The 24,742-nt window shown below is 42.6% G+C and overlaps 1 protein-coding gene across 2 annotated transcripts in view; it reads left to right on the top strand.

Annotated features, from left to right (window-relative positions):
• LOC139410977 (coronin-1C-A) overlaps nucleotides 1-24,742 on the top strand; it is a 68,073-nt gene that overhangs the window by 7,142 nt on the left and 36,189 nt on the right. Inside the window, exon 1 of one of the 2 annotated variants that reach the window (XM_071156719.1) lies at nucleotides 7,203-7,368. The exons of the other annotated variant lie outside the window; for it this stretch is intronic. The gene's annotated coding sequence lies outside the window, so the exon portion shown is untranslated. Of the gene's footprint in view, nucleotides 1-7,202; nucleotides 7,369-24,742 lie in introns of those variants that run through there. 2 annotated transcript variants of the gene reach the window in all.

The raw sequence follows: 24,742 nt of genomic DNA, 5'->3' as shown, positions 1-24,742 counted from the left end.
GCTACCACTAGAGTGAAAGCACCGCCAGCATTCAAAAGTGACCAAAACATCAGCCAGGAAGCATAGGAACTAAGAAGTGGTCTGTGGTCCCCACCTGCAGAACCACTCTTTTATTGGGGTTGTCTTGCTAATTGCCTATAATTTCCACCTGTTGTCTATTCCATTTGCACAACAGCATGTGAAATGTATTGTCAATCAGTGTTGCTTCCTAAGTGGACAGTTTGATTTCACAGATGTGTGATTGACTTGGAGTTACATTGTGTTGTTTAAGTGTTCCCTTTATTTTTTTGAGCAGTGTATAAATAGTCAAGTACAGATATCCCAAAAAATTACTTAAGTAAAATTACTTTACACCAATATATATTTGAAGGATTTCTATGCTGAAAGCATTTGGTAACCACAGGCTTTTCTGATCCATAAGTCCAATATATACAGTACCTTTCAAAAGTTTGGACACACCTACTCATTCAAGGGTTTAAAAAAAAACATATTTTCTACATTGTAGAATAAAAGTGGAAACATCAAAGTTATGAAATAACACATGGAATCATGTACTAACCAAAAAATAGTTGCACAAATCAAAATATATTTTAAAGTAGCCACCCTTTGCCTTGACATCTTTGCACACAGCTTCGCATTCTCTCAACCAGCTTCATGAGGAATGCTTTTCCAACCGTCTTGAAGGAGTTCCCATATACAGTTGAAGTTGGAAGTTTACATACACTATAGCCAAATACATTTAAACTCAGTTTTTCATAATTCCTGACATTTAATCCTATTATTATTATTTCAGCTTTTATTGCTTTCATCACATTCCCTGTGGGTCAGAAGTTTACATACACTCAGTAAGTACTTGATAGCATTGCCTTTTTAAATTGTTTAACTTGGGTCAAACGTTTCAGGTAGCCTTCCACAAGCTTCCCACAATAAGTGGGTGAATTTCAAAATCAAATCAAATTTATTTGTCACATACACATGGTTAGCAGATGTTAATGTGAGTGTAGCGAAATGCTTGTGCTTCTAGTTCCGACAATGCAGTAATAACCAACGAGTAATCTAACCTAACAATTCCAAAACTACTACCTTATACACACAAGTGTAAAGGGATAAAGAATATGTACATAAAGGTATATGAATGAGTGATGGTACAGAACGGCATAGGCAAGATGCAGTAGATGGTATCGAGTACAGTATATACATATGAGATGAGTAATGTAGGGTATGTAAACAAAGTGGCATAGTTTAAAGTGGCTAGTGATACATGTATTACATAAAGATGCAGTAGATGAGAGTACAGTATATACATATACATATGAGATGAATAATGTAGGGTATGTAAACATTATATTAAGTAGCACTGTTTAAAGTGGCTAGTGATATATTTTACATCAATTTACATCAATTCCCATTATTAAAGTGGCTAGGGTTGAGTCAGTGTGTTGGCAGCAGCCACTCAATGTTAGTGTTGGCTGTTTAACAGTCTGATGGCCTTGAGATAGAAGCTGTTTTTCAGTCTCTCGGTCCCTGCTTTGATGCACCTGTACTGACCGCGCCTTCTGGATGATAGCGGGGTGAACAGGCAGTGGCTCGGGTGGTTGTTGTCCTTGATGATCTTTATGGCCTTCCTGTGACATCGGGTGGTGTAGGTGTCCTGGAGGGCAGGTAGTTTGTCCCCGGTGATGCGTTGTGCAGACCTCACTACCCTCTGGAGAGCCTTACGGTTGTGGGCGGAGCAGTTGCCGTACCAGGCGGTGATACAGCCTGACAGGATGCTCTCGATTGTGCATCTGTAGAAGTTTGTGAGTGTTTTTGGTGACAAGCCAAATTTCTTCAGCCTCCTGAGGTTGAAGAGGCGCTGCTGCGCCTTCTTCACGATGCTGTCTGTGTGGGTGGACCAATTCAGTTTGTCTGTGATGTGTACGTCGAGGAACTTAAAACTTACTACCCTCTCCACTACTGTCCCATCGATGTGGATAGGGGGGTGCTCCCTCTGCTGTTTCCTGAAGTCCACAATCATCTCCTTAGTTTTGTTGATGTTGAGTGTGAGATTATTTTCCTGACACCACACTCCGAGGGCCCTCACCTCCTCCCTGTAGGCCGTCTCGTCGTTGTTGGTAATCAAGCCTACCATTGTAGTGTCGTCCGCAAACTTGATGATTGAGTTGGAGGCGTGCGTGGCCACGCAGTCGTGGGTGAACAGGGAGTACAGGAGAGGGCTCAGAACGCACCCTTGTGGGGCCCCAGTGTTGAGGATCCGCGGGGTGGAGATCTTGTTTCCTACCTTCACCACCTGGGGGCGGCCCGTCAAAGTCCAGGACCCAGTTGCACAGGGCGGGGTCAAGACCCAGGGTCTCAAGCTTAATGATGAGTATGGAGGGTACTATGGTGTTGAATGCTGAGCTGTAGTCAATGAACAGCATTCTTACATGGGTATTACTCTTGTCCAGATGTTATAGGGCAGAGTGATGGCGAATGCATTGTCTGTGGACCTATTGGGGCGGTAAGCAAATTGACGTGGGTCTAGGGTGACCGGTAAGGTGATATGATCCTTGACTAGTCTCTCAAAGCTCTTCATGATGACAGAAGTGAGTGTTACGGGGCGATAGTAATTTAGTTCAGTTACCTTTGCCTTCTTAGGTATAGGAACATTGGTGGCCATCTTCAAGCATGTGTGGACAGCAGACTGGGATAGGGATTGATTGAATATGTTCGTAAACACACCAGCCAGCTGGTCTGTACATGCTCTGAGGACACGGCTAGGGACGCCGTCTGCACTGGCAGCCTTGCGAGGGTTAACATGTTTAAATGTCTTACTCGCCCTCCCGGGTGGCGCAGTGGTCTAGGGCACTGCATCGCAGCGCTAGCTGTGCCACCAGAGACTCTGGGTTCGCGCCCAGGCTCTGTCGCAGCCGGCCGCGAACGGGAGATCTGTGGACGGGAACGGGAGATCACGCTAACCAAGGTTGCCAGGTGCACGGTGTTTCATCCGACACATTGGTGCGGCTGGCTTCCGGGTAAGATGCAGTGCGGCTTGTTTGGGTTGTGTTTCGGAGGACGCATGGCTTTCGACCTTCGTCTCTCCCGAGCCCATACGGGAGTTGTAGCAATGACACAAGATAGTAATTACTAACAATTGGATACCACGAAATTGTGGAGAAAAGGGGTAAAAATAAATGTCTTACTCGTGTCGGCCACGGAGAAGGAGAGTCCCTTTTAGTGGGCCGCGTCGGTGGCACTGTATTATCCTCAAAGCGGGCGAAGAAAGTTTGTCTGGAAGCAAGACGTCGGTGTGCGTGACGTGGCTGGTTTTCCTTTTGGAGTACGTGATTGTCTGTAGATCCAGCCACATTTGTCTTGTGTCTCAGCTGTTGAATTGTGACTCCACATTGTCTCTATACTGACATTTCACTTGTTTGATTGCTTTGCGGAGGGAATAACTACACTGTTTGTATTCAGTCATATTCCCATTCACCTTTCCATGAGTAAATGTGATGGGTCGCGCTTTCATTTTTGTGTGAATGCCGCCATCTATCCACGGTTTCTGGTTAGGCTAACTATTAGTCATAGTAGGTACAGCAGCTCCAAAACACTTCCTTATAAACTCACTCACCAAATCAGCGTATACGTCAAAACATCTTGGTGTGGATTCCGGTTGGTCAGACCAGAGTTGAATATCCCTTGAAACGGGTACATCCTGTTAGAGTTTCTGCCTATAGGAAGGGAGGAACAAAATGGAGTCGTGGTCAGATTTGCAGAAAGGAGGGCCTTGTATGCATCGCAAAATTTAGAGTAGCAGTGATCCAGTGTTTTACCAGCGTGAGTACTACAGTCAATATGCTGATAGAATTTAGGTAGCCTAGTTCTCAAATTTGCTTTGTTAAAATCCCCAGCTACAATAAATGCAGCCTCGGGATGTATGGTTTCCAGTTTGCATAAAGTTCAGTGAAGTTCCTTGAGGAACATCAGGGTATCTGCTTGAGGGGGGATATACACGGCTCTGACAATAACCAAGGAAAATTCCCTTGGTAGATAATAGGGTCAGCATTTGATTGTGAGGAATTCTAGGTCAGGTGAACAAAAGGACTTGAGTTCCTGTATGTTGTTACAACTACATCATGAAACATACACCCCCGCCCTTCTTCTTCCCGGAGAGATGCTTATTCCTGCCGGTGCGACGCACAAAGAATCCAGGTGGCTGTACCGGCTCTGACAGCATATCACGAGAGCCATGTTTCTGTGAAACAGAGTATGTTACGATCCCTGATGTCTCTCTGGAAAGCAACCCTTGCCCTAATTTTGTCTACCTTTTTTATCTAGAGACTGGACATTAGCAAGTAATATACTCAGAAGTGGTGGGTGTTGTGCGCACCTCTGAAGTCTGACCAGAAGACCAATCCGTTTGCCTCTTGTCCGGCGGCGATGTTTTGGGTCAGTCTCTGGAATCAGTTCAAATGCCCTGGGTGGTTCGACAAAGGATCCGCTTCGGGAAAGTCGTATTCCTGGTCATAGTGCTGGTAAGTTGATGTCTCTCTGATATCCAATAGTTCTTCCCGGCTGTATGTGGGCTAACAATGTAAGAAATAATACATAAAAAAACAAAATTCTGCAAAGTTTGCTAAGGACTATTTTTTTATTTTATTTAACCTTTAACCTTTAACCAGGCAAGTCAGTTAAGTCAGTTAAGAACAAATTCTTATTTTCAATGACGGCCTAGGAACAGTGGGTTAACTGCCTGTTCAGGGGCAGAACGACAGATTTGTACCTTGTGGGTTTGAACTTGCAACCTTCCGGTTACAGGTCCAAAGCTCTAACCACTAGGCTACCCTGGCGCCCTAGAAGCGAGGCAGCCGTCTCTGTCTGTGGCTGTCTGGCATCTTAAGATGGCCTGATTTCACGCTGTCTCTTCTGAACAGTTGATGTAGAGATGTCTGTTACTTGTACTCTGAAGCATTTATTTGGGCTGCAATTTCTGAGGCTGGTAACTCTAATGAACTTATCCTCTGCAGCAGAGGGTCTTCCTTTTCTGTGGCGGTCCTCATGAGGCAGTTTCATCATAGCACTTGATGGCTTTTGCGACTGCATTTGAAGAAACTTTAAAAGTTATAGAAATGTTCCCTATTGACTGATCTTCATGTCTTAAAGTAATGATGGACTGTTGTTTCTCTTTGCTTATTTGAGCTGTTCTTGCTATTTTACCAAATAGGCCTATCTTCTGTATACCACCCCTACCTTGTCACAACACAACTGATTGGCTCAAATGCATTAAGGAAAGAAATTCCACAAGTTAACTTTTAACAAGGCACACCTGTTACTTGAAATACATTCCAGATGTCTACTTCATGAAACTGGTTGAGAGAATGCCAAGATTGTGCAAAGCTGTCATCAAAGCAAAGGGTGGCTACTTTGAAGAATCTCAAATGTAAAACATTGATTTGTTTTACACTTTCCATGTGTGTTATTTCATAGTTTTGATGTATTCACTATTATTCTTCAATGTAGAAATTAGTAAAAGAAAGAAAAATCCTTGAATGAGCAGGTGTGTCCAAACTTTTAACTGGTACTGTATATAAATAATTTGTTTACATGTTGTTTTTACTTGTTATGCAATGTATCCAAATACCCACAGATCTACCTTCATCTAGTGGCCCTAAACAATGTGGCTCGGGTAAACATTTGGTGTGCTGATAGGATAAAGCTGCTATTTGTAATACTTGTAGAATGTGGCTTATTCTGCTAAATGTGGCTTTGTAAAATGATGCCATCTTGTGGCAATTAGAAAAAAAGTCATGAGGTCCATTATTTAAATAAATAAATAATTGACAACTCTTTTTCTCCCCAATTTCGATCTTCAATTCATGATCTATTAAATCTAATAGCTAAAATACCTGAAATAATATTTTGTCAACAGCTGCAGAGGTAGCAGTTATAGTAACACACCACACCATGTGTCTGGATGACATTTGCATAGCTGCAGTTCACCAACCACTCCCATGCCTTCAAATTGTTTAACGTCTGCCATTAAAAGAAAAGATAGAGGGGGGATTATGTCAATGGTTTTTGCTCCACAAGTTTCTGATTTTTGCAGGCGTTAACATTTATCACACTGAAACAATATACAGTATGCTGTATGTATGTATTGTAAACTGGGTGGTTCGAGCCGTGAATGCTGATTGGCTGAGAGCCGTGGTATATCAGACTGTATACCACGGGTATGACAATTTATTTTTACTGCTCTAATTACGTCGGTAAACAGTTTATAATAGCAATAAGGCACCTCGGGGGTTTGTGATATATGGCCAATATACCACGGCTAAGGGCTGTATCCAGGCACTCCGCGTTGAGTATAAGAACAGCCCTTAGCCGTGGTATATTGGCCATATACCACACCCCCTCCCGCCTTACTGCTTAATTATACAAGACCCAGCTCTAACAATGATTGGTGGCTTTGGCTGTTGCTCACCTATAGAGTACCACAGTATGAGTCATAATACCCATAAAACATAGCAGTCAAACAAGGAAATAGTTCCAATTGTTTTTACATCATACATTTTTCCCATATGGGAATTTATTAACACTTAAAATAAGGGCCGTGTTTCCTGGAGGCTTACACTGGAGTGACGTTTTGATAACTGTGTATCTCTCTAGGACAAAGTGACTTCAATTTATTTGCCTGTATTTACCCTCCAAAAATGAACTGCTAATTTGCTGATAATGTGGCTACCATAAAGAACTACATTTGTCATTATGATCTGGACGAGACTGGTGAATTGAGGCAAATGTAAGAGTCTATGGATCAACTATCTAATAACTAAATGTAATAATGAATGTTGTTACATTTCTTTACATGGACAATTATTTAACTGGCTTGTGCAAGTTTTAAATTGACACTACCATTTAGCAAAGGTGTCGGCTAGAGATGACGTGCAGGAGTTTGCATAAGGTCTACTTCGATATTAATTGTCAAATCTGAGAATAAAAAGAGCAGAATATATTGATAAAAGTCACCTTGTCCGAGAGAGATTTTATATTGTTATCAAAAACGTCATGCCAGGGTAAGCTTACACGAAGCACAGACCTTATGTTAGGTGTTCCTAAAATTCTCTAAGGGAAAAACGATTGGCCCTATTTCCAGTTTGACCGCTAGGTTTTATGGGTATTATGACACCACTGGGTGCTCTTGTCCAAAAATGCCTGGGCAAGCCATAACTGAGGCGGGGATAGGGGGCGGGCGGTGTATCCGGTGCAGCAGTGACAGGGGAAAAGAGAGCACTAGGCGAGTTGTCAGCGGCTTCAGCTGGATAAACGTCGGGAGTCCTATTTAAGATAATTCAACAGTCAGGGATATTTTTTTTTACTTTGATCTGGAAGGTACGTCTTGTTGCTTTATGTTGACTAATATTGTATGCACAGTTAGCGACATTCCTGCTTGGTTGATTGTATTCAACTGTGCCGTCTACGCTTTAGTTAAGTGACGTTAGCGAGGCAATTGCTTGGGTTCAGTTAAGAAAGCTAACGTTAGCTAGCTAGTACAATTAACATTGGCTAGCTGAATTAGGATCGCCACGTTTTCAACGTCAATGAGTTTGCTACCTAGCTAAGTTAGGTGATGTCTGCTAGTTAGCTACCTTGTTTCTCTAATATTTATGATAGCCTCCATGCGGAATGAATGGCCAGTCCAGCAGCCAGTTGGGGTGGGGTATATTAGCCACGACAACGTCATCGTATCTGATGAACCAAACTAACCTGCGGTTCCACTAAAAAGAAGAGGATGAAGACGGTCATGTAATTTAGCGTCAAACTCAACGAAATTAGAGAATATTTAGGTAACTGGAAAGTCTTGATTCAGAGAGCTTAATTCAGCGTTCAACACGCAATGTAATTTGGGTGTGTTTGTAACAATTTTGAGTACAATCAATCAAATCAAAGTATTTTGTCCACCGATACAATAATTCCCTGACGGAAGCGCATTGTTCCCGCAGAAGTGTCGTTCATTTTTTAAGAACATAGTTGCAATGATTGTACCACTTTATTTTAAATAGTTCGAGGAATAGGCTAATAACGTTACGTTTAATTCTGACGGAGCTTTCTTGAGATGTGACTTGTCTTATGTTATGTCTGGAAAAATAATATTCTGTAATTCTAATTTGTTTGGTGTAGTCAGGAAGACCAAGGGAGAAGGAATAATGTACTAGCCAGTATAACGTTACTTGCAGCTGAATAATACTCTGCTAAAGGGACGGGGGGGTCAAGGCAAAGCATAGCTGCGCTACCGACACCGCTATGTTTCAACGATCGATTGGGTCAAATTAAGTGGATGAAGATATATTTTATTGAGACCATAAAGACGTTATGATTTTGTATCTGATTTATCTGTATTTTTGTATCCCCATAAACATTCCTCTATTGCTTACCTTCTAGCAGCAGCGGGCGCGCGGTGATGGGTCACCATGAATGGCCATGTATAATGCCAACCTACTTGTGTGACTTGGCTAGATGTGTTGAACAGCCATAGCTTTTATCAGCATTTACACTTTTCAGTCTGTTAAGTAGCATTTTGACCTTTTAACAGGCCATTTAGATTTTTACTGGATTTTGGTTTTCAGAACAAAGTGACTTGCCTATAAATTATTAGCCTTCATCCCCCTCAACACACTTTTATTCAAATAGTTTTGTTTGTAAGTAGCTTGGGAGTTCCCTTCCTTTGGAGAGATTGAGTGTGAGTCGTGGGTGCAGGACTGGCCATTGCTAGCTGCCAGTTGGACCTGAGGGTCGCATGTTAACACCACGGTCATGTTTGGTCTGGATGTCAGGACACATCAACCTCGGGCTGGCTGGCCCCTCGGATCACACCGTCGTATCCTTAGAAGTCTCTCCCCTGCCTCCTATAGCTCTGCTGGGAGAGGAAGTGGGTCAGAATGCAGAGGGAAATTAAGTGTGAGATGCAAGGAAGTGTTAAGCTACAGAGGATGCAGCAGGGAGAGGGGTACTGAATCCCAAATCACTCCCTTGCCCTTCCATTTGCGCATTCATGTGCGCCTCCACCATAATGCACAAGTGTCCCAAAGCTGAGTGAGTGAACATTATCGAGGGTTATAATTAGACCCTCCGATAGCCTCTTCCGCCAAGCCATCAAGGCTGTAGGCTTCAGAGCTAAGTGCTATCCCGACATGCACTGCGATGTGGTTGGAGTTTAAGCAATTTGATACAAAAGAATGGAGAGGCGTGCCTAATAATGTCACATGCATTTGTTAAATAATAAAACAAGTATGACATTTTAATTAAAAGTGGAACATTAATTGCACCATTCAAGTAACGATGTGTCCCGAAGTTGATTGGTTTATTGATCCCCTTGCCACTCTCTGGAAGTCACCACCCTGTGAGTTCAATCAGCAACACGTGACAACGAAGGGCCCTCTGAGAGATTTGGTAGGGGCGTGGGGGTGGTTTGAGATTCGTGGAGAGAGGACTCAATGTCGCCGACCCCACTAACACCCCTCTTCTCCATCCGCATTTGTATGAATGGATTCCAAGATGAAGGTCCTTAAGAAATTCATGAGAACACAACAAGAGCACACATTTTCAGGTAGCAATTCTGTCTATTGGTAACTTAGAATGCAAACCTCTGTTAACATGTTCTACATTAAGTTAGTGTCAGGTTCTCTGTGCAAGGTGCATCTGAGTCCACATCACCAAGGTGACGAGGTTATGCCTTCCTCCTGAGACAACAACTCTACAGGAAAATTAAATGATTAAACTTTAAATAGGATTTTGATAACGATTGGGAGTACACATAAGCAACTAATTAAGCCTACAGCCCTACACATTACTTTTGGTGGTTTATTCAGCCAATTTCTTTCTGCCCTGTGGAGGTGTCAAATCATCATGCACAGTTCTTGCTGGTTGTTTATTTGTAGACTAACACAGATTTATTATATTCAGATGTTTTTTAAACCAAACGGGCATGTTTTATATACAGAAATACCACTTGTTCAAATAAACAGACTAGGCAACTTGTAAAAAAAAAAAAAAAAAAGCATAACAGACAAAAGGTGGTTTAATCATGGATTTAAAGTACAAATATGATTTTTAAAGACATAGTTTGTTTAGATTTGACTTTCAGAGATTTTGTACACAATGTTACTAAAGATTCAAAGATGGGATTATCACACCCAACACCATTAATGATTCAGTCATGATGCACTATGACAAACCGTTTTTATAACTCCCTCACACAGGTGCATGATAAATGTATCCCATCCAGTGATTAACAGCATAGCCAGAAGGAGTTTTACATAAGTGCTTAAAATAGGATGAAGACCGTCTCTTTGTTTGTTTAGGCACTTGGACCTTGGTGCTGTAAACATGACACATCATGGAAAGGTGTTGGCGTCTTGCCAATAGTATCCTCTTTTGTGGGACGCCAAGTTTAATGCTGCGTTTTTAGATGGTTTTAGATAGACGGCGAACCAGATGTCATTGTTTTCATGAGCCCACGTGGTAAATGCCTTCGAGGCTGGCGGTGAATGCCGTCAGCCGGCACGGTAGAAGGGACTTGCCGCCAGTTCAAATATTTCAACTTTTGCCATCTGCCATAACGATGTTTTCTACTGGATGTTGATTTGCACTGTTTGTTTACTGAAATCACCATAGCAATGCATACAGTTGTGCTGGCTTGCTTTTACCGTCACCCTCTTTATTGCTTTCTTATCCCGCTATACCGACTGGTATGATTTTTTTGCATCCCTCATCTAAACGCAGCATAATGGTCTTTTTGTCCCCTGCATTTCCTTTGCCCTCTTCTGTGTGCTGCCAAACCTGCTCTGAGATTTGTTGAACTTGAGGGTGACGCCAAGATAGCATGTGATGTGTCTAACTACAGTGTCTTCCTAAAGTATTCACACTCCCTGACTTTTTCCACATTTTGTTTTTACTGCCTGAATTTAAAATGGATGTTTTGTCACTGGTCTTCACACAATACCCCATAATGTAAAAGTGGAATTATGGTTTTTAGGTTTTTACAATTAAAAATGAAAAGCTGCAATGTTAAGTATTCAACCCCTAAATATGTTAAGAATACATTTTTCTTTAGTCAGAATAAGTAGAATGGAGTTTTGAACCACAGCCTAATTTCTGTACCCCACACATGCAATTATCTTTAAGGTCCCTCAGTTTATCAGTGAATTTCAAACACAGATTCAACCACAAAGACCAGGGAGGTTTTTGAATACCTCGCAAAGAAGGGCAGACATTGAATAGCCTTTTGAGCATGGTGAAGTTATTAATTACACTTTGGGTGGTGTAGCAATACACCCAGTCACTACAAAGATACAGGTGTCCTTCCTAACTCGGTTGCCAAAGAGGAAGGAAACAGCTCAAGGATTTCACCATGAGGCCAATGGTGTTTTTAAAATGGTTACATAGCATAAAGGCTGTGATTGGAGAGAAACTTAGGATGGATCAACAACATTGTAGTTACTCCACAATACTAACCTAAATGAGAGTGAAAAGGAAGCCTGTACAGAATACAAATATTCCTGTTTGCAATAAGTAAAACTGCAAATAATGTGGCAAAGAAATCAACTATGCCCTGAATACAAAGTGTAATGTTTGGGGAACATCCAACACAACACATCTCTGAGTACTGCTCTTCATATTTATAAGCATGGTGGTGGCTGCATCATGTTATGGGTATGCTTATCATCCCCAGGGGAGTTAAAACGGAATAGAGCTAAGCACAGGCCAAACCTGGTTGTCTGCTTTCCAACAAACACTGGGAGCCATTCACCTTTCAGCAGGGCAATAACCTAAAACACAAGGCCAAATATACACTGGAGTTGCTTACCAAGATGACGTTGAAAGTTCCTGGGTGGCCTAGTTATTGTTTTGAAATAAATCTGCTTAAATCTATGGCAAGACTTAAATGGCTTTCTAGCAATGATCAACAACCAACTTGACAGGACGTAAATAATAAAAATAAAAAAATAATGTAAATATTGTCCAATCCAGGTGTGCAAAGCTCTTAAAGACTTACCTTGAAAGACACACAGCTGTAATTGCTGCCAAGGATGATTCTAACATGTTGAATACTTGTAATCAAGGGTTAGGGTTAGAATGTTTTTCACTTTGACCTAGAGTATTATGTATAGATCGTTGACAAAAAAATGACAAATACATTTAAATCCCACCTAACACGTGTGGGAAAAATCAAGGGGTGTGAATACTTTCTGGATGCACTGTAGATGTGACTTATTTGGTAAGTGACCAGGATCATGCATGGGTTGGATGAGCACACCATTCAGCATGATTTCTGTGGTGTATTCTTCTGGTCAAAAAGAATGGTTTCATCACAACTATTGCCCACAGCTTTTTTTTTTTTTAACCTCATTTAATGGGGTTCATTGTCTTGGTGGATGTAACACAACAGAACCTTGCACCTTTAAATCCTGTTCTGTGATGGTAACATTTAACCTGGGCCTAGGTGGTCTGTCTAAAGCCTGTCCTGATTTAAGTAGCTTTATAGGATTGGTGGCGTGGGGGCTCATGTCTTGGAATGAAATGGGATTAGTGCATGCTTAGACGAAGGCCTTCATTTGAGACGTTTTACATATTTCATTGTTATAGTTTAGGCTAGACCCTGGCAAGATCCTGTAACGGATCCTGACGTTCCAGTTTAAAAAATCAAGGTGAAATGGCAAATGCTGCCTTGTCCTTACTTGACATTTGATATGCCATTTGACCATTGTTTGAAATGTCTGACTCGTCCAAGCCTAGATAGGTAGGGAAATGAGTGGATCAGTTCCAGTGTCTCGTCTTTTTGCACTGGCTTTGTCTGTATTTTGCAGGATACATTATTCTTGGCCTTTGTCCTCCCAGTCCCATGTTTTGTCAAATAATTCAACATTCCATTGAACTGCGCTGCAGACACTGTGCCCGCATGGTATTTTACAACAAGCAGAGCACAGGCCACATGGTCACCCAGGGGCAGAGAGGGGTGAAAAAGCAGCACCTTATCTCATTTAAGAAAAGCGGTGGAATGTAGATGGAATTGGATTACAGTGGTTCACTGTGGCTTTGGTTACAGGAAAGGGATTTCATGTTTGGTATCTCCATGCGTTCTGCGTGGCAAAAGTACATGGAGAGCATTGAGGTGATGGTACAGAAAGAAAAGCCTTGGGACAACATGGATGGCAGACTCTGTGGCAAGAGAGGGGCCTCCACTCCAGTGTGGTGGCTATGTGGTTAATTGTTGGTAAGTTAGTTAATTAGAGATACTTAATGTGCACTCACTGACAAACAGATGGCAAACAAATACCATACAGCTATAGCATGTGGTGTAGTTATTATGCATTTCATCATCAAATAGGTTGTGGGCTTTGCTTTCCTTGATGTCATAGCCCTTTAGCTCGTCCTGTCAGTTGAGGACGCGAGGCCTAGTATCTGTCAATAAAATAAGCTCTCTCTGCTTAACTTTGTAAATCACTAGTATCCTCTGGGCAAATAGCTTTCAATTGACAAAATTACCAAATGGAACATATTTCATAACTTGTAAAGAACACACACAGTCCTGGTTAAATTCTGACATGTCAGGTGTTTGAAAAACATGGTCATTGCTCCTTTCCTTCCTCTGTTTCTGTGCCCTATTTTATTGGCCACTTTTGGCAAGTTTTTCTCTCTTGAGTTTGAATCCGTACCAACGTGTGATGTGAATATAGCCTAGTGATTGAACAGATTCCAATTTTGATGCTGTGTGTTATTAAGTGGTTCCATCATATTTGGTCCTTTTCTAATTCTGATCTCTTTCCTTGGCTGACTTTACCCCTCTCTTCTTCACATAGAGCCTGGGTGTGTTGTTGGGATTTCCTGGTCAAATCCTGCTGGTGATCCCTGCAGTGAGCTATGAAATTGAGTGCTTGATAACATCAGCACCGGTCTGGTTCCCAAGTAACCACTATGTAGTGAGGGTATGTTGAAAGAAAATTGTGAAATCTATTTGGATTGACATTGTTCACCTTGGCTTTGGTTGACCTCCTGCCAATACCCCATGTACTGTACCATGTACTTTTTAAAATCCCTTCTCTTATATTGTCAGTGGCTCTCACGTGTAGAGAGGGAGAGACATGCTGGGACTTTAAAGCAGAGAGGATGCTGACCTGATCTGTCAGTGTGGGTGGGGGGATTGGGATCAAACAGGATATGGCCCTTCCTCCTCATTTCCATGTCTGTGTACAATTTCCCTTTACTCAGGATTCAGATTGATCAGTAAACCAACCTTTCCCCCAGCCTGATACTGTCTCTATTTCCTTGTTTGTATTGTTTTGCAGCGATCCCTGTGGAACATTGTCTGGGTGGGGCAGTATTAGCGTTGCAGGCTTCTTATTGACAAACCAGTTTTGGCACTGATAGCCGTAGACAGAATGAGGTAACCATGTTGTTAGAACAGGGTTTTCTTCTGCATCAAAATGGGGCTTAGGTGGTGGGTGTGACTATGGGCGTGGCCAATGGTGCAATCACTGATCAGTGTTTGTCACTCCTGTTAGCTGCAATGTAGCTGTTTTAAAGCCTATTTCCTGCAATAATACATTATGCCATGCCGTATGTGATCTGAGTGACTCAAACATTGTAATTTTTTTTTTTTTTAAATAGCCATTTTAAATTCTCCTTGTCTTGCTTTTATTTTGGTGACTTAGTTCACGAAGATCTTATTTAAAAAATAAATGGATCCATTTTATATTTTCTACATCTGTCTGGGTTTAGTCTTAAGTTTAAACTTTTCCATCCCAAATTAGTTTTACTGTTCGGACAATAGGCTGCCTGCCCGATAATTTCTATGCAGAAAACAACCTGTAGTAGTAGGCCTAATTGTGATGCATGAACATAACCATGTATGGAGTTAGATTGTGACTGAGCTGCAAGGAAAATAAAAGGCGTTCCCTCCGGGCAACTACAAGGTCTCGCGCTCCTCTTTTTGACTCTATTCACCTCTTTTCAGTAACTGCTTCCCAGCCTTATGTCAGAGCATAACAATGTGCCTTGGTTTAATAGAAGGCAGCAGTCCCCACTCCCCAGCACTCCGCTTTGACTGTTTGGTAGAGGGGAGAGGAGTCCTCAAACTCTCTGTGCTCTCAAGGAAAGGGGGAATAGGCTGAAGTAGTGGTATGCAGAAAATGATTCAAAAAAGTCACACTGGTTCCATTTCCTGCTAGTCATTTCCTCAGGCTGAGGGTCCTGGCCTATCAGTGGCAGCCAAAGCCATGGTGTGATCCTTGGTGGTCCTCCTTTCTGTCTCTCAACATCAGTTGATGTTGAGAGACATCTGACATCTCCGTGATCTGACTGGCCTGTCCTACGATCAGTGAACCACATGACCCAGGAGACAGTAGAGGGAATGACAAGACACCCTCAGGAACAGTGACACATGGCTGAGACTCGGATTGGTAACAACCCTCTGTCGCCTCGCTGGTGGGGTTACTAGGCAGATGAGGCCCAGACTGGCCGGCTCAAACCACTAGTTAGCTTGATCCAGCTTGGAGCTGATCTGCCATCAGTATTGTGGAATAGTTATAATGTTAAGGCTAGATTTTAATAGCGCTGCTCTCGGATCAGCTTTCTGTCTTTCAATCCTATCATTATTGACACATACTTCAACGACACACTTAGCGAAGGTTCTGTCCATGTGATGTTTTGGGAAACATGTTATCTTCGGCCATTGTTGGAACGATGCATCCAATTAAACACTCGTAAGCCTATGTTCCATCGCTATCAGAGAACCCAGCCCTGGCTAACCTTTAGAGGGATACTTTGGGATTTTGGCAATGAGGCTCTTTATCTACTTCCACAGAGTCCGATGAACTCGTGGCTGCCACCTTTGTCTGTCCAGTATGAGGAAGTTTAGGGCCTCATTGCCAAAATTCCAAAGGATCATTTTAACCTATCAAGCACCAGTACCTCTACTCATGTTGGTGCTCTATTGTATTTGTTAACCTTGACATATGCATTCAGATGAGACCCCTTGAGGACTGAATACAGTAGTGCAGGTCCAGCCTGGAAACTGGTTGATTTAATCTATCCACCACCAGTGGTGACTGAGGATGCTGTGTGGAGCAGGAAGTATGTGATATCCTCCTGTAGAGGATAGGATAGCCAAGCTACGGTGCTCCGTCATGCAAGACTGTCTGACCGAGCTCTGTTACACACCTAACCTCCCCCGCCCACTCCGCTATCACTGTCACAGTGAGGGCCGCGCCCTCAGAGCATGCGCAGACCAGCTGGCCGGTGTGTTTACGGACATATTCAATCAATCCCTATACCAGTCTGCTGTTCCCACATGCTTCAAGAGGGCCACCATTGTTCCTGTTCCCAAGAAAGCTAAGGTAACTGAGCTAAACGACTACCGCCCCGTAGCACTCACATCCGTCATCATGAAGTGCTTTGAGAGACTAGTCAAGGACCATATCACCTCCACCCTACCTGACACCCTAGACCCACTCCAATTTGCTTACCGCCCAAATAGGTCCACAGACGATGCAATCTCAACCACACTGCACACTGCCCTAACCCATCTGGACAAGAGGAATACCTATGTGAGAATGCTGTTCATCGACTACAGCTCGGCATTCAACACCATAGTACCCTCCAAGCTCGTCATCAAGCTCGAGACCCTGGGTCTCGACCCCGCCCTGTGCAACTGGGTACTGGACTTCCTGACGGGCCGCCCCCAGGTGGTGAGGGTAGGCAACAACATCTCGTCCCCGCTGATCCTCAACACTGGGGCCCCACAAGGGTGCGTTCTGAGCCCTCTCCTGTACTCCCTGTTCACCCACGACTGCGTGGCCACGCACGCCTCCAACTCAATCATCAAGTTTGCGGACGACACAACAGTGGTAGGCTTGATTACCAACAACGACGAGACGGCCTACAGGGAGGAGGTGAGGGCCCTCGGAGTGTGGTGTCAGGAAAATAACCTCACACTCAACGTCAACAAAACTAAGGAGATGATTGTGGACTTCAGGAAACAGCAGAGGGAACACCCCCCTATCCACATCGATGGAACAGTAGTGGAGAGGGTAGCAAGTTTTAAGTTCCTCGGCATACACATCACAGACAAACTGAATTGGTCCACTCACACAGACAGCATCGTGAAGAAGGCGCAGCAGCGCCTCTTCAACCTCAGGAGGCTGAAGAAATTCGGCTTGTCACCAAAAGCACTCACAAACTTCTACAGATGCACAATCGAGAGCATCCTGGCGGGCTGTATCACCGCCTGGTATGGCAACTGCACCGCCCTCAACCGTAAGGCTCTCCAGAGGGTAGTGAGGTCTGCACAACGCATCACCGGGGGCAAACTACCTGCCCTCCAGGACACCTACACCACCCGATGTCACAGGAAGGCCATAAAGATCATCAAGGACATCAACCACCCGAGCCACTGCCTGTTCACCCCGCTATCATCCAGAAGGCGAGGTCAGTACAGGTGCATCAAAGCTGGGACCGAGAGAAGCTGTTTTTCAGTCTATCTCAAGGCCATCAGACTGTTAAACAGCCACCACTAACACTGAGTGGCTGCTGCCAACACACTGACACTGACTCAACTCCAGCCACTTTAATAATGGGAATTGATGGGAAATGATGTAAATATATCACTAGCCACTTTAAACAATGCTACCTTATATAATGTTACTTACCCTACATTATTCATCTCATATGCATACGTATATACTGTACTCTATATCATCGACTGTATCCTTATGTAATACATGTATCACTAGCCACTTTAAACTATGCCACTTTGTTTACATACTCATCTCATTTGTACATACTGTACTCGATACCATCTACTGTATCTTGCCTATGCTGCTCTGTACCATCACTCATTCATATATCCTTATGTACATATTCTTTATCCCCTTACACTGTGTACAAGACAGTAGTTTTGGAATTGTTAGTTAGATTACTTGTTATTACTGCATTGTCGGAACTAGAAGCACAAGCATTTCGCTACACTCGCATTAACATCTGCTAACCATGTGTATGTGACAAATAAATTTGATTTGATTTGACATACCACAGTTGTAAAATCCCAGTGTGCCTTAAATGTTCATTTTTGGAATTTCTTTCCTCCTTAATGCGTTTGAGCCAATCAGTTGTGTTGTGATGATGTAGATGGGTATACAGAACAGCCCTATTTGGTAACAGACCAAGTCCATATTATGGCAAGAACAGCTGAAATAAGCAAAGAGAAAATACAGTCCATTACTTTATGACATGAAGTTCAGTCAATACGGAAAATTTCGATTTTGAGGGTTTCTTCATGTGCAGTCGCAAAAACCATCTAGTACGATGATGACCCTGGCTCTCATGAGGACCGCCACAGGAATGGAAGACCCAGAGTTACCTCTGCTGCAGAGTTACCAGCCTCAGAAATTGTTAATAAATGCTTCAGAGTTCAAGTAACACACATCTCAACTGTTCAGAGGAGACTGTCAATCAGGCCTTCATGGTCGAATTGCTGCAAATAAACCACTACTAAAGGACACCAATAATGGTGGTGTTATGGTGTGGGTGTGCTTTGCTGGTGACACTGTCTGATTTATTTAGAATTCAAGGCACACTTAACCAGCATGGCTACCACAACATTCTGCAGCGATACACCATCCCATCTGGTTTGGTCTTAGTCCCACTATCACCACTATCATTTTGTTTTTCAACAGAACAATGACCCAACACACCTCCAGGCTTTGTAAGGGGTATTGACAAAGGAGAGTGATGGAGTGCTGCATCAGATGACCTGGGCTCCACAATCCCCCGACCTCAACCAAATTGAGATGGTTTGAGATGAGTTGGACCCCAGAGTGATGGAAAAGCAGCCAACAAGTGCTTTGCGAATGTTGGAACTCCTTCAAGACTTTTGGAAAAGCATTCCTCTTGAAGCTGGTTGAGAGAATGCCAAGCTGTCATCAAGGCAAAGGGTGGCTGTTTGAAAAATCTCAAATATAAAATATATTTTGATTTGCTTAACGCTTTTTGGGTGACTACATGATTCCGAATGTGTTTTTCATAGTTTAAGTCTTCACTATTATATAATGTAGAAAATGGTAAAAATAAATAAAAACCCTTTAATGAGTAGGTGTGTCCAAACTTTTGACTGGTACTGAATATCACATCAATCTACTGACAGTCCGGCTCTCTGTCCTCAGAGCAGTAGCCTAATGTAGCCCCTTCAATGTTTTCTTTTACATGTGGAGAAGTTTGCATAATACCATGAAACAACTTTTTTTCCTTAGTTTTAGAGGTCAAATAGCCTTTTTATCAAAACGTTCCCGGTCTTTTTGTTTGAAGAAAAGTGATATCTGTGTGTGGCCTAATTCATGGCGTGAAGTTGGGCATTCCGCTCTATGTGATATAATACCTGTTAAACAGAACTGATCTGACAGCAGCTTGCCTTCAAATACTACTCCTGGACATAGGGTTTAATTCACTGTGCTGTTTGTCTATGGCTGCACCTTCTCTCATAAATGTTACGTTCTAAACATTCCTTCGCTGGTATTTTACTGATGTTGCTAAGCAGCGTCTCAGTGTTTGTAAACATGGCCTGGAGACCTTGCTGTGACTTGGCAGGGCGTCCAGTCTCAACTAAGTCTCAACTATAGGGATGGCTGACTCACAAATTAGGCTAAAACTGACAACTGGTTCATTTGGCCAAACAGAGCCAGCCTGTCAAGCACGTCCTTACTGAACTGAGAAAACGCTTCTCCATTCTTGCTGTCTCAGTCAAAGTTGTCCCAGCCTCAACTAGCTCGCAGCATATCTGCCAACTGCCAATATCTGTAGCCATGGCCCTGCATTGACCCCTGATGCAGGGGCCGTAACGCATAGCAGAATGTCCCAGCGTGAATTGCTCCTCGCCAGGGATGGAGATCGTGGTCATTATGCATTCAGGTCAGGCAGACTAGTGTGGAGACCAAACTGGAACAGCAGGGTGTTTGTCTGACTATGAGGGGGGTCTATGGTTCATTGGGTTGGACAGACGAGGCCTGTGATGAGCAGGAGGGTAGCTGGGGCTGCTCTGCTGGTGGAGGTCCTGTCACTGCAGGAACAAAACGCTCATTATCCATGCATCGTTTCATCCTACTCATCCATCTGTGGATGATGTGTAGTAGACCTGGAAAGTGTTGTCTGTTAGCAGCAGATGAATCACTGCCGACGGAGAGGAACCCTGTTAACGTTATTTATTTAACCGTACTTCCGTCGTAATGGAACAGGTATCAAATGTACCCACTTGGCATCTATGCGCTCTAACGAGACTGATTTTGGTTTACTGTGATAATTAGCCATGGTCCCTCACACATTCTGGGGAACAACCAGGCTCTGCTCTGACTGAGCCAGGACCCTGGTGAGCTCTGCTGTTCACAGTGGACTACCAGTCAATGATTGCCTCCCCATTCTAGAGTTGGCTTCCTTCAGCCAAGGGACCATATGGTGCCATCAGACCCGGTATGGGGAGAGTGGCTTTAATTTAACACTTGGAGTGGCCCTAAATTAGTATTTCCTTCCCATTAAACATGGACACCACGGTTTGTTCCTGAATAAAGCTGTTTTGTGCACAATTTCTACCACACTGACAACTTGGCACCATAGAGGACTAAAATGTCTGGTGTCTACATGTCTTCTTAGTGATGGGCTTTCCTAGTCTTTGGTGAGCCTTCGTTCACCTAAAAGAGCCGGCTCATTAGGATCCCAAATGGCTCCTCGTTCAAAATGCTTAAAATCAATCTAGAACCAAGGAAAATGTGCTAGTCTCCAATGTAAAGCCCAAAAAGTGGTCTACCGTTAAATCAGATTGTGAAATCCACATTCAAATACATTTTTACTTGGATAAATTATTAGATCGCCTGCAAAAGTGTGGAGCAGAATGACGCACTCTCCCCGCTATTGATTTCTGCAAAGAGGATTCACGTCTTTAGATTTGTTTTTATTTATCTGCAGGTAATTTGTTATTTTGAGCCACAAAAACACTAGTAGCTGTATGTAAATCAGGGAGCCAAATGTGAATCTCTTTCACCGATGTGATTCAATTCCCAACGTTCATTGAAAACATCTGTTCAAAAATAACTGTTTATTCACGAACAAGACTCATTATTGAATTTCTACAAGCATGTTACATGTGCAACCAGAACAAAAAATTACTTTAGACCACCTTTACTCCACATGCAGTAACGCGTGCAAAGCTCGCCCTCCATTTAACAAATCTGACCATAATTCTATCCTCCTGATTTCTGCTTACAAGCAAAAACTAAAGCAGGGAATACCAGTGACTCGCTTAATACGGAAGTTGAAACTGCTTGTTGTCCGTGTGGGGGGGAAAAAAGCAATCTTTTGTCTGTTGTTAAGGGGGAGGGTCTTGGTGTGGGTCTGGTCTCCTGGTTGCTGACTAGATTAATCCATCGTCATTCATCAATTTAAATCACCTCTACATGCAGAACTGCTTTCACTCAGCGACGGCCTGATGTTCTCCTGTAGAATTCTCTGATACAGAGCTGAATTGTTCCTTTTATTCAGGCAAGTCATCCAGATCCTGAGACAGCAAAGTGTCCCCAAACCATCACACTTCCTCCACTCCGATCCCAATTGAGATGTTGTGGCAGAACTTGAAACTAGAAGTTCATGCTTGAAAACCCACATGTCGCTAAGTGAGAACAGTTCTGCATGCAAGAGTGGGCCAAAATTCCTCCACAGCAATGTGAGACTGATCAACAACTACAGGAAGCATTTGGTTGTTGCAGCTAAAGGTGGCACAACCCGTTATTGAGCGTAAGGTAGGGCCGGGCGATATGACCAAAATAACATATGGTATTTTTCAAATTTATCACGGTATTTGATGTTTGTTTTATGTTTTTGATTAATAAAAGGTCTACATTTTCTTTGAGTAGTGCGTGACCCTATTCTACATTTCTTTCAATGGGTCTTTATCCATTCGGATTGTTTTATACTGTTCAATTCAACTTCAACCTAAAATAATTTCCTGCGTTTCCATTCATTTCTACATTCCCTTCGCTCATTTGAGATAATTTCCACACTGCCACGATTTGGGCAAAAATACTATGCCTTTTAACCGAATGTTGCAATTGTGATTTCGATCAAAACACTTGGGTGAGCTTTTGGAATCATGGAAAGAGAATGTTTATTATAATGCTATATTTAGAATATAAATAATAGTGGGCACTTTGAATACAGTGTTTGACATGACAACGAATGAAAATGCCATGGATGAGTTATTGTGACAGAATAGGATCCAAAGTGATCAGGTTTTAATTTTTTTTAAATTATCCTTTATTTAACCAGGTAGGCTAGTTGAGAGCAAGTTCTCATTTACAACTGCGACCTGGCCAAGATAAAGTAAAGCAGTTCGACACATACAACAACATAGTTACAAATAAACAAACAGTCAATAATACAGTAGAAAAAGTCTATATATATATATATAGTGTGTGCAAATGAGGTAAGATTAGGGAGGTAAGGCAATAAATAGGCCATGGTGTGCAGAAGATGAATGTGCAAGTAGAGATAAATAAATACAGTATGGGGATGAGGTAGTTGGATGCGCTATTTACAGATGGGCTATGTGCAGTGATCTGTGAGCTGCTCTGACAGCTGGTGCTTAAAGCTACTCACTGTAGTGAGTGATTTTTGCAGTTCGTTCCAGTCATTGGCAGCAGAGAACTGGAAGGAAAGGCGGCCAAATGAAGTATTGGCTTTGGGGGCTGCTGGAGCGCGTGCTGCTATGGTGACCAGTGAGCTGAGATAAGGCGGGGCTTTACCTAGCGGAGACTTGTAGATGACCTGGAGCCAGTGGGTTTGGCGACGAGTATGAAGCAAGGGCCAGCCAACGAGAGCGTACAGGTCGCAGTGGTGGGTAGTATATAGGGCTTTGGTGACAAAATGGATGGCACTGTAATAGACTGCATCCAGTTTGTTGAGTAGAGTGTTGGAGGCTATTTTGTAAATGACATGGCCGAAATTGAGGATCGGTAGGATGGTCAGTTTTACGAGGGTATGTTTGGCAGCATAAGTGAAGGATGCTTTGTTGAGAAGTCTGAAGCGGATTCTAGATTTAATTTTGGATTGGAGATGCTTAATGTGAGTCTGGAAGGAGAGTTTACAGTCTAACCAGACACTTAGGTATTTGTAGTTGTCCACATATTCTAAGTCAGAACCATCCAGCGTAGTGATGCTGGACTGGCGGGCAGGTGCGGGCAGCGATCGGTTGAAGAGCATGCATTTAGTTTTACTTGCATTTAAGAGCATTTGGAGGCCACGGAAGGGGAGTCGTATAGCATTGAAGCTCGTCTGGAGGTTCGTTAACAGTGTCCTAGGGGACCCTATAATCTTTGGCTACATTAAATCTTTATTCATATAGCCAACATTCATGCTTTGTCTATTCCTCTATGATTTTAGGAGATACTGTTGCACAAACAACATGCTGATTTAATCCTACACCAGTACTGGTATTAGCTAGCTACGTTTGCTCTGACTCAGTACTTTTATTAGCTAGTGTAGCTAGCCAGCTAACTAGTGATTAGCATTAGTGGCTAACACAATTTAGCTTTACTTGCTAAGAAAATACTAACTAGCTGTTTGCAAATGTAAGAAACCCAAACTAATATTGGTAATTAACATCAAAGTAGAAACAATATCGTTGTCATCAACATTGTTGCATGTGCTGTATTGACCATGCAGACTGAAGTGTATCGTGGTCAAGCAACAACATATGTGCTTCTTGAGTGAAGGGGTGGGACTAGGTCTGTGGAAAGAGAGCGGAGATGGATGACTGAGTAAACTCTAAAAATGGATGTTACACACAGCGTATCACATTTAACAAACCGAACATTCAAATAACGTTATAGAAGGCAAGGTAAAAACCCAAACCAGTCCGTGCATAAATACCGGTGTATAGTAAAATACAGTATATCGCCCAGCCCTAGTGTGAGGGGGCAATTACTTTTTCACACAGGGATATTGGGTGTTGGTTAACTTTGTTAATGAAATAAAATAAATGTTATTTGTAAACTCATTCCCTTTATCTAATATTAGGCTTGGTTAAAGATATGTTAACATTCAGAATCAAAAATAGAGAATCAGAAAGGGGGCCAACACTTTTTTTCAAGACACTGTATCTGAGAGGTTGAAGATGCCCTTTAATCCCTGTCAAACCAAGACTTATCTCTTGATTTTATTAGACTGTGATTACACTTTAACCTGTGTGGTTAAAGTTTACAGATTTAACGCCCAGCCCTACTCTCAGCGTTCTGCAAGTTGACCCTAATTATCTGGTTCCTCGTTGCCAGTGTATGAGGAAGTACACAACAGCCAATGTAGGCGTAGTTCTTGTATTTCTGGTGGTGGATCAAAGGAATGATACAGTTATGCTCATTGCTCAACTCTAAATAATTTCCCACGCTGGCTCGTGTCTGCTGAATGTCAGCCTGGTCGTATGACAGAGGAATGGGGAAGGAGTGTTAGTCTGATCTGCCACATGGTTCCTCTGTCTGTACTGTAATGCTGCTGGAGAACCTTACATTAGTTTGCATCCCAAATTGCACCCTATTCTCTATATAGTGCACTACTTTTGACCAGGGCCCATAGAGAGTAGTAATGATGGGGGTGGGATCAATACGGTTACATATCGGAATATTTTTTGACTACATATCGTATCTATCGTTTTGACATATAAATTATTTTTGCGCTA

The sequence above is a fragment of the Oncorhynchus clarkii genome, chromosome 6 (assembly GCF_045791955.1).
Source record: "Oncorhynchus clarkii lewisi isolate Uvic-CL-2024 chromosome 6, UVic_Ocla_1.0, whole genome shotgun sequence".
In the NCBI taxonomy this organism is placed as follows: domain Eukaryota; kingdom Metazoa; phylum Chordata; class Actinopteri; order Salmoniformes; family Salmonidae; genus Oncorhynchus; species Oncorhynchus clarkii.
This window is presented reverse-complemented; position numbering and strand designations above follow the sequence as displayed.